Genomic DNA, 12,995 nt, shown 5'->3' on the forward strand with positions numbered 1-12,995 from the left:
TACTTCCTCATTTCTTAAAATCATGTCCAGGTGCCTCATCTTTATTTGACCCTGCCCTCCCCTCAAACTATTGACATAGTATCATAGATCTAGACCTGCCAGGGACATCACAGACCACCTAGTCTAACCTCTTAATTTTACAGGTCAGGAAACTAATATCCAGAAAGTTTAAATGATTTGCCCAAAGTAACAAAGGTAGTAAGGAGCAGAGACAAGATTTGAACCCAGGTCATCTCACTCTAAAGCCAGTGTTCTCTACACTGTACCATACTTCATCCTCTATTTCTCAAGCTTTTCATAGCCAAACTCTAACCTATCTGGCCATTCTTTCTCAGTTTTCTTTGTTGGGTCATCACTCTTATTCTCTTCACAAGTTGTGATTATTTCACAAGGTTATATCTTAGGCCCTCAATTCTCCTCTCTAAATTTTCTCCTCCTGTGGTCTCATCAACTACTGTCCTAAGCTCTAGTTCCAGGCACATTAGGCATCTCAAACTCAACATTTCCAAACCACAATTCATTCTTTACTCCACTTGCAATCCTTCACCAAAATTTTCAAATTTTATTGAATCCTTCTAGCAAAGATGGTGTCTATTCCTTTGCTAATTCTAGACTTTTTTTTGGTGTTTAATGAATCTTTCTGAAAAATATTACAGAACAAATTTTAAGTAGCTGGGGCTGTCCTGTGACTCTGCTCCAAGTTAAAGTCAATAATCTAAGTTGTCCTTTACTCCAGTGGTGTCAAACTCAAAAAGCCCTCTAGTCATTACAGTTTGCTATTAAAGATTGGGGTGATCCTTGATTCCCAGTTCTCCTTCATCTTCTATTTTAAATCAGTTGCCAGTTTCTTACTGATTCTAATTCTACAATATTTCTTGCATCTGTCCCCTTTTCTCCACTGACAGACACAAAACTTCTACCCCAGTTCAGGGCTTTATCACTTCTTTCCTTGATTATTTTAATAGCTTCTCAATTTGTTTCCATGCCTCTTGTCTGTCCTTTCTCTATCCTCCCCACAGCTGTCAGATATCCTTAAATCATCATTCTGCTCATGTCATTCCTCTCTTCAAAAATTGTCAGTGGATACTGTTTACAAGAAAATATAGTCTTCAGTCTATCATTTGGAATCCTTAAAATGGTTCTCATTTCCCTTTCTAGACTTGTCTCATGTTACTTTCCTTACACTCTCCATTTCACTTCAACTTACCTGACAGCAGTTGCCTATATGTGAAACTCCATTTTCACTTTCTGTCCCTTTTTATAGGTAGTCTCCCATATCTGGAATGCATTCTTTCCTCATCTCATTCTCAAAGAATCACTTTCTTCCTTCAAATACAGTTCCGTGCCACCCCATACCTATATATGCCATTTATTGATCTCCTCACCCCAGTTCTTACCAAACATTAGCACTCATTTCACATCCCAGTGAGATTGTGCTTAAGATTCTGCAAGCTAGGCTTTAGCAATATATGAACTAAATTATTAGAAGAGAAGGCTGGTATTCAAAGATACAGACGAACTAGACACCAAATTGCCAACATTCACTGGATTATGGAGGAAGCAAGGAGGTAAGGAAAAAGATCTACTTTTGTTTCATTGATTACACTAAATACACTGACTGTGTAGATCACAACAAAATGTGGTAAGTCCTCAAAGATATTGGAGGACCAGATCATCTTACTTGTCTCTTGAGGAAACTCTATATGGGTCAAAAATAAGTTAGAAATTAACATTAAATTAAAACTGATTGTTTTAAGATTAGAAAAGTAGTACAAGGCTACATATTGTCATCTAATTCATTTAACTTAAATGCAGAGTGCATCATACAAAATTCCAGCCTTCATAGATCAAAAGCTGGAATTAAGTTCAGTAGGAGAAACATTAAGAACCTCAGATATACAGATGATACCACTCATATCAGAAAAGGGAAAGAATTAAAAAGTCTCTTGATGAAGGTAAAAGAGGACAATGTAAAAGCTGGCTTGCAGCTCAATATCAGAAAAATTAAGATCATAGCAACTGATCTCATCACTTCCTGGAAAATAGAGGGAGAAGAAATTAAAGCAGTGTCAGATATTCTTGATCTGAAAGATTGCTGCAAATATCAACTACAATCATGAAATTAAAAGATACTTGCTCTTTGGAAGGAAAGCTATGGCAAATGTGAACAGTATAATAAAAAGCAGAGACATCACTTTGCTGACAAAGAATTGTATATTCAGAACTATGTTTTTTTCCCCAGTAGTAATGTATGACTGTGAAAGACAGAATATTAAAGCCCTGAGCATCGCAGATTTGATGATTTTGATTTGTGATGCTGGAGAAGACTTTTGAGAATATTTTGGACAGCAAGGAGATTGGTTAATTCAGACTATTCACTGGGAAATCAAATACTGAAGCTCAAATACTTTGGCCACATAATGAGAAGGCAACATTCATTGGAAAAGACCTTGATGTTGAAAAAAATTGAAGGCAGAAGGAGAAAGGGCTAGCAGAGGATGAGATGGATAGAGTCATGGGAGCAACAAACATGAGCTTGGACAGACCTTGGGAGATAGTAGAAGATAGAAGTGCCTACTGTACTATGGTCCATGGGATCATGAGGAGCTGGACATGACTGAATAAGTGAAAAACAACAATAACAAAATTTATAATAGGTAACAGTATTCCTTTTTTACTTACTCTATGTACATATTACATCATTCCTCTCTCTCCCCCACCCTTCCAATAGAATACAAGCTGCTTGAAGAAAAAGGCTCATTCACCATTACTTTTTTTCAAGTATATTATTTATTTATTTTTAAAATTCCTTTTTTTAAAATTTTGAATTGGAAATTTTCTCATTCCTTCCAGCCCCTTTCTACCAATTGAGAAGGGGAACAAAATGATATCAACTATATACATGAAATCATGCAAAGCTTATTACCACATTATCCACATCACAAAAGAATCAGGAAAAATAAAAAAGTGAAAATTTTCACTTCAGTTTGGACTCAGAGTTCATCAGTTCTCTCACTGGAAGTAGATAGAAATTTTCATCATGAGTCCTTCAGAATTGCTTTGGATCATTGTGTTGATTAGGGTAGCTAAGTCTTTCATAGTTTGTCATCATTATAATATTGCTATTTCTGTGTACAATAATTCTGCTCACTTCATTTTGCATCAGTTCATATAGGACTTTCAAGGTTTTTTGGAAACCAATGCCTTCATCATTTCTTATGTCTCAATAATATTACGTCATAATCTTATACCACAACTTGTTTAACCATTCCCCAATTGATAGGCATCCTTTCACTGTCCAATTCTTTGACACCAAAAAAAAAAAAAAAAAAAAAAAAAAGAACTGCTAGAAATATTTTTGCTCTCTTAGGTCCTTTTATGGTTTCTTTAATCTCTTTGTGATGTAGACCTAGTAACAGTATTGCTTGGTAAAAGAATATGCACAACTTTATAGCCTTTTGGCATAATTTCTAATTATTCTTCAGGATGTTTGGATCAGTTCACAAGTCCAACAAGAATGCATTTTAGTGTCCCAATTTTTCTACATCACCTCCATGATTTATCTTTGTCCTTTTCTGTCATATTAAAAATCTAATAGATGTGAGTTGGTACTTCAGAGTTGTTTTAATGTGTATTTCTCTAATCAATAATAATTTAGAACATTTTTATATAACTATTGATAGCTTTGATATCTTTTTCTGAAAAGTCTTCTTATTTTTTACCATTTATCAATTGACAATGGCTCTAATTTTTATCAATTTGAATCAGTTCATTATATATTTGAGAAATGAGGCCTTTGTCGGACAAACTTGCCATAATTTTTTTTTAATATTACTTCATTGTCTTTGGTAGCTTTCAGCAAAATATTATTTCCCTGATTAATTCTTTTAATTAGTTCAATTTTTGCTTTTATTTTGTCCAAGATCATGACTTTTTTTTTTTGAAAACCTCAACTGAAGCATAATAGATAACTTTCAGTTTGTTTCTGTTTCTGTTTGTCTTATAAACATTGTATTGCTGGATTCTGATTTCTACTCCATTCTATTATCCACTTCTATTTTTATTGGTGAGTTCATCCCATTCACATTCACATTTGTGATTCCTAACTGTTCATTTCCCTTTGTCCTATTTTCTTCTGTTAATCCATCTCTCTTTTACCCTGTCCTTGTTCAAAAGTCTGTTTTGCTTTTGACCACGTTCTCCCTTAATCTACTCTCCCTTTTAAGCACCTCCTTCATTTCCCTTATTCCCTGCCCCTCTATCTTTCCTCTTGGGTAAATTAGAATTCAATGACCAATTGAGTATGTATGTGTGAGTGTGCATGCAATTCCCCCTCCACACACACACACATATATTTTTCCTTCTTTGAATCAATTACAATGAGAGTAAGATTCAAGCATTGTCTGCTACTCCCTCCTTGCTTCCTCTACTGTATTAGTTGTTCCTTCATACCTCTTTTATGTGAAATGATTTTCTTCTTCCTTACTCCTTCTTCCATTACATCCATTTTTTCTTTCACTTTTGTTCTATAGATTATCCCAACATAATTGCCTCACACTCATGTCCTCTGTTTACACAGACTCTGTCTCACTGCCATAATCATTATAAAATCCTTAATAGATATATATGTCATCTTTCTATATAGGAATGTAAGTAGTTTGACCATGTAGAGTCCCTTATGATATCTCTTTTATGTTTACCTTTTTATTCTTATTTTACCTCTTTGTGTTTGAATATCAATTTTTCTCTTTGGTTCTGGTCTTTTTGATCAAAAATGTTTGAAAATACTCTATTTCCTTAAATATCTATTTCTCCCTAAATGAAATATCCATTTTTCCCAATAAGTGAAATATTTAATTTTGCTGAGCAGGTTATGCTTGGTTGTAATCCTAGCTCCTTTGCCTTCCAGAATATGATAGTCCAAGCCCTCTGCTCTTTTAATGTGGACATTGCTAAATCTTGTGCGATCCTGACTGTGGCTCCATGATAATTGACTTTTTCTTTTTGGTTGCTCATGATATTTTCTCTTGACTAGGGAGCTCTGGGATTTGGTTGTAATATTTCTGGAAGTTTTCATTTCAGAATCTCTTTCAGGAGGTGACTAATGGAAGCTTTCAATTTTTATATTATCCTCTTAGTTTAAAATATCAAGGCAGATTTCCTTCATAATTTCTTGAAATATATCTAGGCTTTTTCTTTGATCATATCTTTTGGGTAGTACAATAATTCTTAAATTCTCTCTCCTTGATCTGAGTATTTGGCTCAATTTCCAATGAGATATTTCATATTTTCTTATATATGTTTTCATTCTTTTAACTTTGTTCTTTTGTTTCTTGATGTCTCACGGAGCCTTTAGCTTCCACTTGCCCAATTCTAATTCTTAAGGAATTTGTTTCTTCTGTGAATTGTTTTTGCCTCTTTTGCCATTTGGTCAATTCTTGTTTTTAAGGTGTTATTTTCTTCAGCATTTTTATACATCTTTTACCAAGTTTTTAATGCTCTTTTTATAAATTTTCTTGCATGACTCTCATCTCTTTCCCGTATTTTTTTCTACTGCTTTCATAGCTTTCCTTAGCTTCTAGGAATTCATCTTGGTCTGATGTTCAATTTTCAGCACTTTTTTCCCCTGTAAGGCTTTGCTTGTAGCTGTTTCCACATTATTGTCTTCCGTGTTTGTATCTTGATCCTCCCTGTTACCAAAATAGCTTTTGATGACCAGGTTCCTTTTTTTGTCATTTGCTCATTTCCTCAGCTTATTTCTTGACTTTGATCTTTGTATTATAGTTTTGCTTTGTACAAACACTGTCTCAAGCTTGAAACTCTTTCTGTGCCTGATTTTTCCAGAGCTAATTTTGTGATTCTGAAAGTGTTTGGTGCTTCCAATGTGGTATTATTGTGGTAGTTGGGGGGCGGGGGGTGTCACTCTTTTTTTTGTTTGTGTTCTGATCTTTACCCAGGAAGTGTCCCTACTCCTCTGCAGCTACAAGTTCTAATGTTCCTCTCTATCCTGGAACTGCAACTCAGAGCTACAAATGAGCAATAGAATTGCCAAACAGCATTTGGTCCTGGGTCTAGTGTCAGTTCAGGGTTCTCTGTAACTTCCTTTGGACATTTGTCCTTATCATCTCTGGGCTGAGAGCTCCTAAAGCTGGTGCTGCTGTCACAGAAGCCTCCAAGGATCAATACTGGTGTTGCTGCCATATGTGTTCTGTACTAGCCACTACCTTGGTGTCACAGACCTCTCCTGCTGACCTAATAATTTGCTTTGGGCTGGAAAAATATCTTTCCCCAATCTTTTGTTGAATATGGCCCTCCAGAATTTAATTGGAATCATTATTTTAAGGTTGTTTGAAAGGAAATTTTGGGAGAGTTTGGCTGGACTGATGCCTCTACTCCACCAGCTTGGTTCTACCATCCTGCCTTTTATCTTTGCTTCCCTGGGGGCTAGCACTAAAACTTGTAGCTTTCTGGTTTCAGTTGGTTCCCTAACTTACCAGAATTCAGTGAATAGGTTTATGTTTACCAAGTCCAAATCCTTTATGATTTTATAGCATCTATCATCCCATATTGGAACTTATACTTTTTCATCTTTTTAGGTCTCACAGGAGGAGACATTTGACATCAGAACATGAATAATCCATGTAAGAAAGAAGCCTCTACACCTCATATATTCGAAGTGAGTTACAATACAGTTGAAAGAAAAATGGAAATATAGTATAAAAATATGGGTTTGAAGTCATTTACTAATTTTATGGGCTGCTAGGTGGCACAGTGGTTAGAATGCCAAACATGGAGTCAAGAAGACCTGAGTTTAAATTTAGCCTCAGACACTTGTTAGCTGTGCGACCCTGGACAAGTCACTTAACCCTATTTGCCTCAGTTTTCTCATCTATAAAATGAGTTGAAGGAAATGGCAAAGCACTCCAAGAAAACCCCAGATGAGGTCACAAACAGTCTAACATGACTGAAGACATGACCTAAGAACTAATTAAGTAATAATGGACAAGAAACTTAATATCCCTTAAACTCAGTTTCATCTGTGCCTTGGCAATTATGACACTTGTTTTTTCTTCTCTGTTGGTTTGTTAAGGTGAAATGTTTCAATAAGTATGATCTGTTTTATTATTATTAATGATAATAATAACAGCAATTCTAGTCATTTTTCTGAAGCTTTTTCAAAGTCATGCTTTTCTTGAAGTGGGACTACCAGATTTCTGAAACCACAGATAAAATAAGTGGGAAAAAAATGTTTTTATCAATTGAAAAACATGCTTTTATAGTAGATTGAGCCCTGGACTTAGGGTGAGGAAGATACAGGTTTGAATCCTTCTATAGACACTCACCTGTGTCGTCCTGGACATATCTCTTCACATCTCTGGGTCTCAGTGTTTTTTCATCTCTAAATTTAGGTTGTTTAACCCAATAACTTCAATGGTTACTTTCAAGTAAATAATATGATTTAATTTTTGTTTTTGCTACACTTTCACATCCTAACATGTCCCTTTTTTTCTTGTCTTTTCTCTCCCTCATCTCCCCTCATGTGAAATCAGTTGTTGAGTCTTATTAAATGCACCTCCAAAATATCTCTTGTATACCATCTGTTCCCTCCTCTGACACTACCATCACCCTGGTACAGATCCTCATCACCTTATGCCTGGTTCACTCTAACAACATTCTGCTTTGTCTCCCTACCTAAAATTTCTCTGTACTTCAGTCCATACTCTATTCAGTTGTTAAACTGATATTCCTAAAACATAGGTCTGAAAAATTCTGGGTTTGTTTTTTTTTTTTTTTTTTAAAGTACCTTGCAACTACTTTTATTTTTTTTATTTTTTTAAAATTTATTTATTAAACTTTTAACATTCATTTTCACAAAATTTTGGGTTCCAGATTTTCTCCCCATTTGTCCCCTCCCCCACCCCAAAATACCGAACATTCCAATTGCCCCATCACCAGTCTGCCCTCTCTTCTATCATCTCTCCCTTCCCTTGTCCCCATCTTCTCTTTTGTCCTGGAGGGCCAGATAACTTTCTATACCCTATTACCTGTATTTCTTATTTCCTAGTAGCAAGAGAAGTACTTGACAGTTGTTCCTAAAACTTTGAGTTCCAACTTCTCTTCATCCCTCCCTCCCCACCCATTACCTTTGGGAAGGCAAGCAATTCAGTATAGGCCATATCTGTGTAGTTTTGCAAATGACTTCCATAATAGTCATGTTGTGTAAGACTAACTATATTTCCCTCCATCCTATCCTGCCCCCCATTGCTTCTATTCTCTCTTTTGATCCTGTCCCTCCCCAAGAGTGTTGACTTCAAATTGCTCCCTCCTCCCATTGCCCTCCCTTCCATCATCCCCCCCACCCTGCTTATCCCCTTATCCCCCACTTTCCTGTATTTTAAGATAGGTTTTCATACCCAAATGAGTGTGCATTTTATTCCTTCCTTTAGTTGAATGTGGTGAGAGTAAACTTCATGTTTTTCTCTCACCTCCCCTCTTTTTCCCTCCACTAAAAAGTCTTTTGCTTGCCTCTTTTATGAGAGATAATTTGCCCCATTCCATTTCTCCCTTTCTCCTCCCAATATATTTCTCTCTCACCACTTAATTTCATTTTTTGAAGATATGATCTCATCCTATTCAATTCACTCTGTGCTGTGTGTGTGTATGTGTGTGTGTGTGTTTGTGTGAGTGTGTGTGTGTAATCCCACCAACTACCCAGATACTGAAAAGTTTGAAGAGTTAAAAATATTGTCTATCCATGTAGGAATGTAAACAGTTCAACTTGAGTAAGTCCCTTATGACTTCTCTTTGCTGTTTACCTTTTCATGCTTCTCTTCATTCTTGTGTTTGAAAGTCAAATTTTCTTTTCAGCTCTGGTCTTTTCATCAAGAATGCCTGAAAGTTCTCTATTTCATTGAAAGACCATTTTTTCCCCCTGAAGTATTATACTCAGCTTTGCTGGGTAGGTGATTATTGGTTTTAGTCCTAGTTCCTTTGACTTCTGGAATATCATATTCTAAGCCCTTTGATCCCTTAATGTAGCAGCTGCTAGATCTTCTGTTATCCTGATTATATTTCCACAATACTTGAATTGTTTCTTTCTAGCTGCTTGCAATATTTTCTCCTTGACCAGGGAACTCTGGAATTTGGCCACATGTTCCTAGGAGTTTCTCTTTTTGGATCTCTTTCAGGTGGTGATGGGTGGATTCCTTGAATACTTATTTTGCCCTGTGGTTCTAGAATCTCAGGGCAGTTTTCCTTGATAATTTCATGAAAGATGATATCTAGGCTCTTTATTTGATCATGGCTTTCATGTAGTCCCCTAATTTTTAAATTGTCTCTCCTGGATCTATTTTCCAGGTCAGTTGTTTTTCCAATGAGATATTTCACATTATCTTCCATTTTTTTTTTCATTCTTTTGATTTTGTTTTGTGATTTCTTGGTTTCTAATAAAATCACTAGCTTCCATCTGTTCCATTCTAATTTTTTAAGAACAATTTTCTTCAGTGACCTTTTGAACCTCCTTTTCCATTTGGCTAATTCTGCTTTTGAAAGCATTCTTCTCCTCATTGGCTTTTTGAAACTCTTTTGCCAGTTGAGTTAGCCTATTTTTTAAGGTGTTATTTTCTTCAGCATTTTTTTGGGTCTCCTTTAGCAAGGTGTTGACCTGCTTTTCATGCTTTTCTTGCATCTTTGTCATTTCTCTTCCCAGTTTTCCCTCCACCTCTCTAACTTGATTTTCAAAATCCTTTTTGAACTCTTCCACGGCCTGAGCCCATTGAATATTTATTTTGGATGTTTGGGATACAGAAGCCTTGATTTCTAAGTCTTTCCCTGATGGTAAGCATTGTCCTTCCTCATCTGAAAAGATGGGAGGAGATATCTGTTCACCAAGAAAGTAACCTTCTATGGTCTTATTTTTTTTCCCTTTTCTGGGCATTTCCCAGCCAGTTACTTGACTTCTGAGTTTCCTCTCCACACCCACCTCACCTCCAGTTCTGCCCAGCTAGTGCTTGGGGGCTGAGATTCAAATGCTGCTTCCCAGCCTCAGGGCTTTCAGTGGGGGTGGGGCTGCTATTCAGTGTGAGATTAAATTCAGGTGCTCAGGTGGGGTCAGGGCCACCACAGGAGGCTCAGTTCCCTCAGGGGGGTTATGTGGAGACCTTCAACAATGGATTCCAGCTCCTGCCTGCTTTGGAAGCCCATGTCTGCTGCTTCCTCTGCTGCTGCTTCCCAAGGGGGCCTGAGTTATGGACACACCCCACTCCCCTCTCAGCAAGCCGAAAAGACCCTCTCATTGACCTTTGGCACCTGTGGGTGAAGGGACATGCGCAGCCACTCGGGATTCTGTCCCTGAAGCCTGATCAGATGTGCTCCTCTCAGTGCTGTGCAGCCAAGGCAGGGCTGGGCTCTGCTCTGGTCCAGTGTGTGACGGACCTTTGGAGTCAGGTTTTCAGGTCTCTCTGGAACAGAAATCTCCTCCACTCCATTGTTCTGTGGCTTCTGCTGCTCCTGAATTTGTTGGGAGTTCTTCTTTACAGGTATTTTATGGGCTGTGGGTTAGGAGCTAGCATATGTGTATCTTTCTACTCTGCCATCTTGGCTCCCCCCCCCTCCAAATTCTGTTTCTAAGATCTTCATAACCTGGTTTCTTCCTATCTTTCCAGGCTTTTTACAGCTAGTGACACTGACCTCTTTGCTGTTTCCTGTATAAGATGTTCCATCTTCTAGTTGCATGCATTTTCACTGACTGTGTCCTGTGCCTGAAATTCTGTCCTTCCTCACTGTCTCCTGGCTTACCTGACTTCCTCTAAGTCTCAGGTAAAATTCCATCTTTCACAAGAAGTGTTTCTGAGTTCACCTTAATATAAGTTCCTTCCCTCTGTTGATATCTCCAATTTGCTCTCTGTTTCCATCACACTGTTTCTGTCTCTCTCTTCATATATATATATATGTATACATACATATATGTGTGTATGTATGTTTGTGTGTGCATTCACATTAAATACACTCTCTATATAAATATATATCTATGTTAATGGGTAGATATATCTATCTCTATACATATTAATATATATTATATATAGCTAAATATAGATATAAATATATTCAAATGATATCCATAGTGTGTATAAATTGAAGATATCAGTCTCTCACTCTCTCCTCCAATCTGTGCTCTCTCTAGTGTGCATAAAATGGAAATTATATATATTATATATAATATGTATATATATACCTATACACATACATAGATGAATATGTATGTAAATATGTTTATATACATAAGTGTATATACACATATGTGTGTATAGTCATGCACACATATAGTCATATAGACACATACATGTACAGATGTGTATGTATACATAGGTGCATGTATATATAGGTGTGTATGTATCCATAGGTATTTGTGGGTATAGAGAGATGGATAGATTTTACAGGGTTACTTGCATGTTGTCTCCCCCATTAGAATTTGACCTCTTAGAAGACAAGGACTGCATTTTTGTCTTCCTTTGTACCTCCAGTACTTAACACAATACCTGGTGCAAAGTAGATGCTTAGCAAGTGTTTGCTAACAGCTTACCCAGCAAGCCATCCATCTTAATAAAAAAGCAGTTCTTTAAAACCAATCCACATCAGAATTTGGTCTAACAGCAAATGTAATATTCTGCACCAATGGTGATGCATCTTTATAAGGAGGCATATTTTCTCAGCTCTTCTCTAAGGCAGACAGTCCTTTCCCTCTTTATGCCAGTCTGCAGAAGTCTAGTGAAAGAAGGTTTCCGGTATAGTAACACTTTTCTTAAAATGCATCATTTCCTCACTTAAAATTTGTATTTTAATCCTGTTGAGTTTTCCTGAGCACTGGGACAACACAGAGTCAACACAGTATAAAAGACTCAAATGGCACAATTGTAAGATATGAATCAATTTTCTTCAGCATGGACCACAGTTTCAGCAAAAGGCTGAAAAGCTGCTTAAACCAAGCCCCCCCTTAACAGGTCTAATGCAAGTAGGAATTTGGATATCTTTGAGAAACTGTTTTCACTAAGGGAAATAATAGTCAGTAAGCAGGGAAACAATTCTAATAATTTGTAGTCTCATAGCAGCCCTATAGTTGGTTGGAAATGAAACTGACACGAGAGAACAAAGACTCAATATCTCTGCAGACTGATGTTCATGCTGTGAGAAATGACTTAACCTGGAATATCACTACTTGAAAAACTGCTTTAGAGGATAAACTTTAGTAAACTTACCTGAGGCTTAAGAATCTTTCTGAAAGAAGAAAGATTTAAGTATTGCTCAGGACCCACTCACATTTAGTCTTCCCCAAAAGCTTAATTTTCTCTCAGATTCTCTAGGATTAACATCATTAGAGTTTGCCTTGAAAACCATTACTCTAAAGACCCAATTTTGTTTTGATCAGTCCTATGATTTAAAAAGTGTAGGAATTCCCTCCAGCAACCAGCAACTTATCTGTTAATATATAATCCTGCAGAACTGAGAGGTTAAGTCATTTTCTCAGGGTCGGTTGCAGTTCCTGTAGTAGTTGAATCACCATCGTCGTATCATCATCATCATCATCATCATCATCATCATCATCATCATCATTGCTGCTGCTGCTACTACTTCTACTACTTCTAGTGCTACTGCTACTACCATTATCACTACTGCTAGTACTACTACTACTACTACTACTACTACTACTACTACTAATACTACTACTATTACTACCATCTAGCACATAAAGGGCACTTTAAGTATTGCAAAGTGTTTTATAAAAATTATCTCATTTTATCCTCGTATCCCTGGGAGTTAGGTGCTATTATTATCTCCATTTTGTAAAGGAAGAAATTGGACTGAGGAAAGGCAAATTAATTGTCAAAGGTCGTTCAACTAGTAAGTGTATGAGGCAGGATTCAAACTCAAGTCTTTCTGACATTCTATCCACTGTGCCACCTAGAGACAGAGACTTAGCCATGGTACTTACAATTATC

Source organism: Notamacropus eugenii, chromosome 5, assembly GCF_028372415.1.
Source record: "Notamacropus eugenii isolate mMacEug1 chromosome 5, mMacEug1.pri_v2, whole genome shotgun sequence".
In the NCBI taxonomy this organism is placed as follows: Eukaryota; Metazoa; Chordata; class Mammalia; order Diprotodontia; family Macropodidae; genus Notamacropus; species Notamacropus eugenii.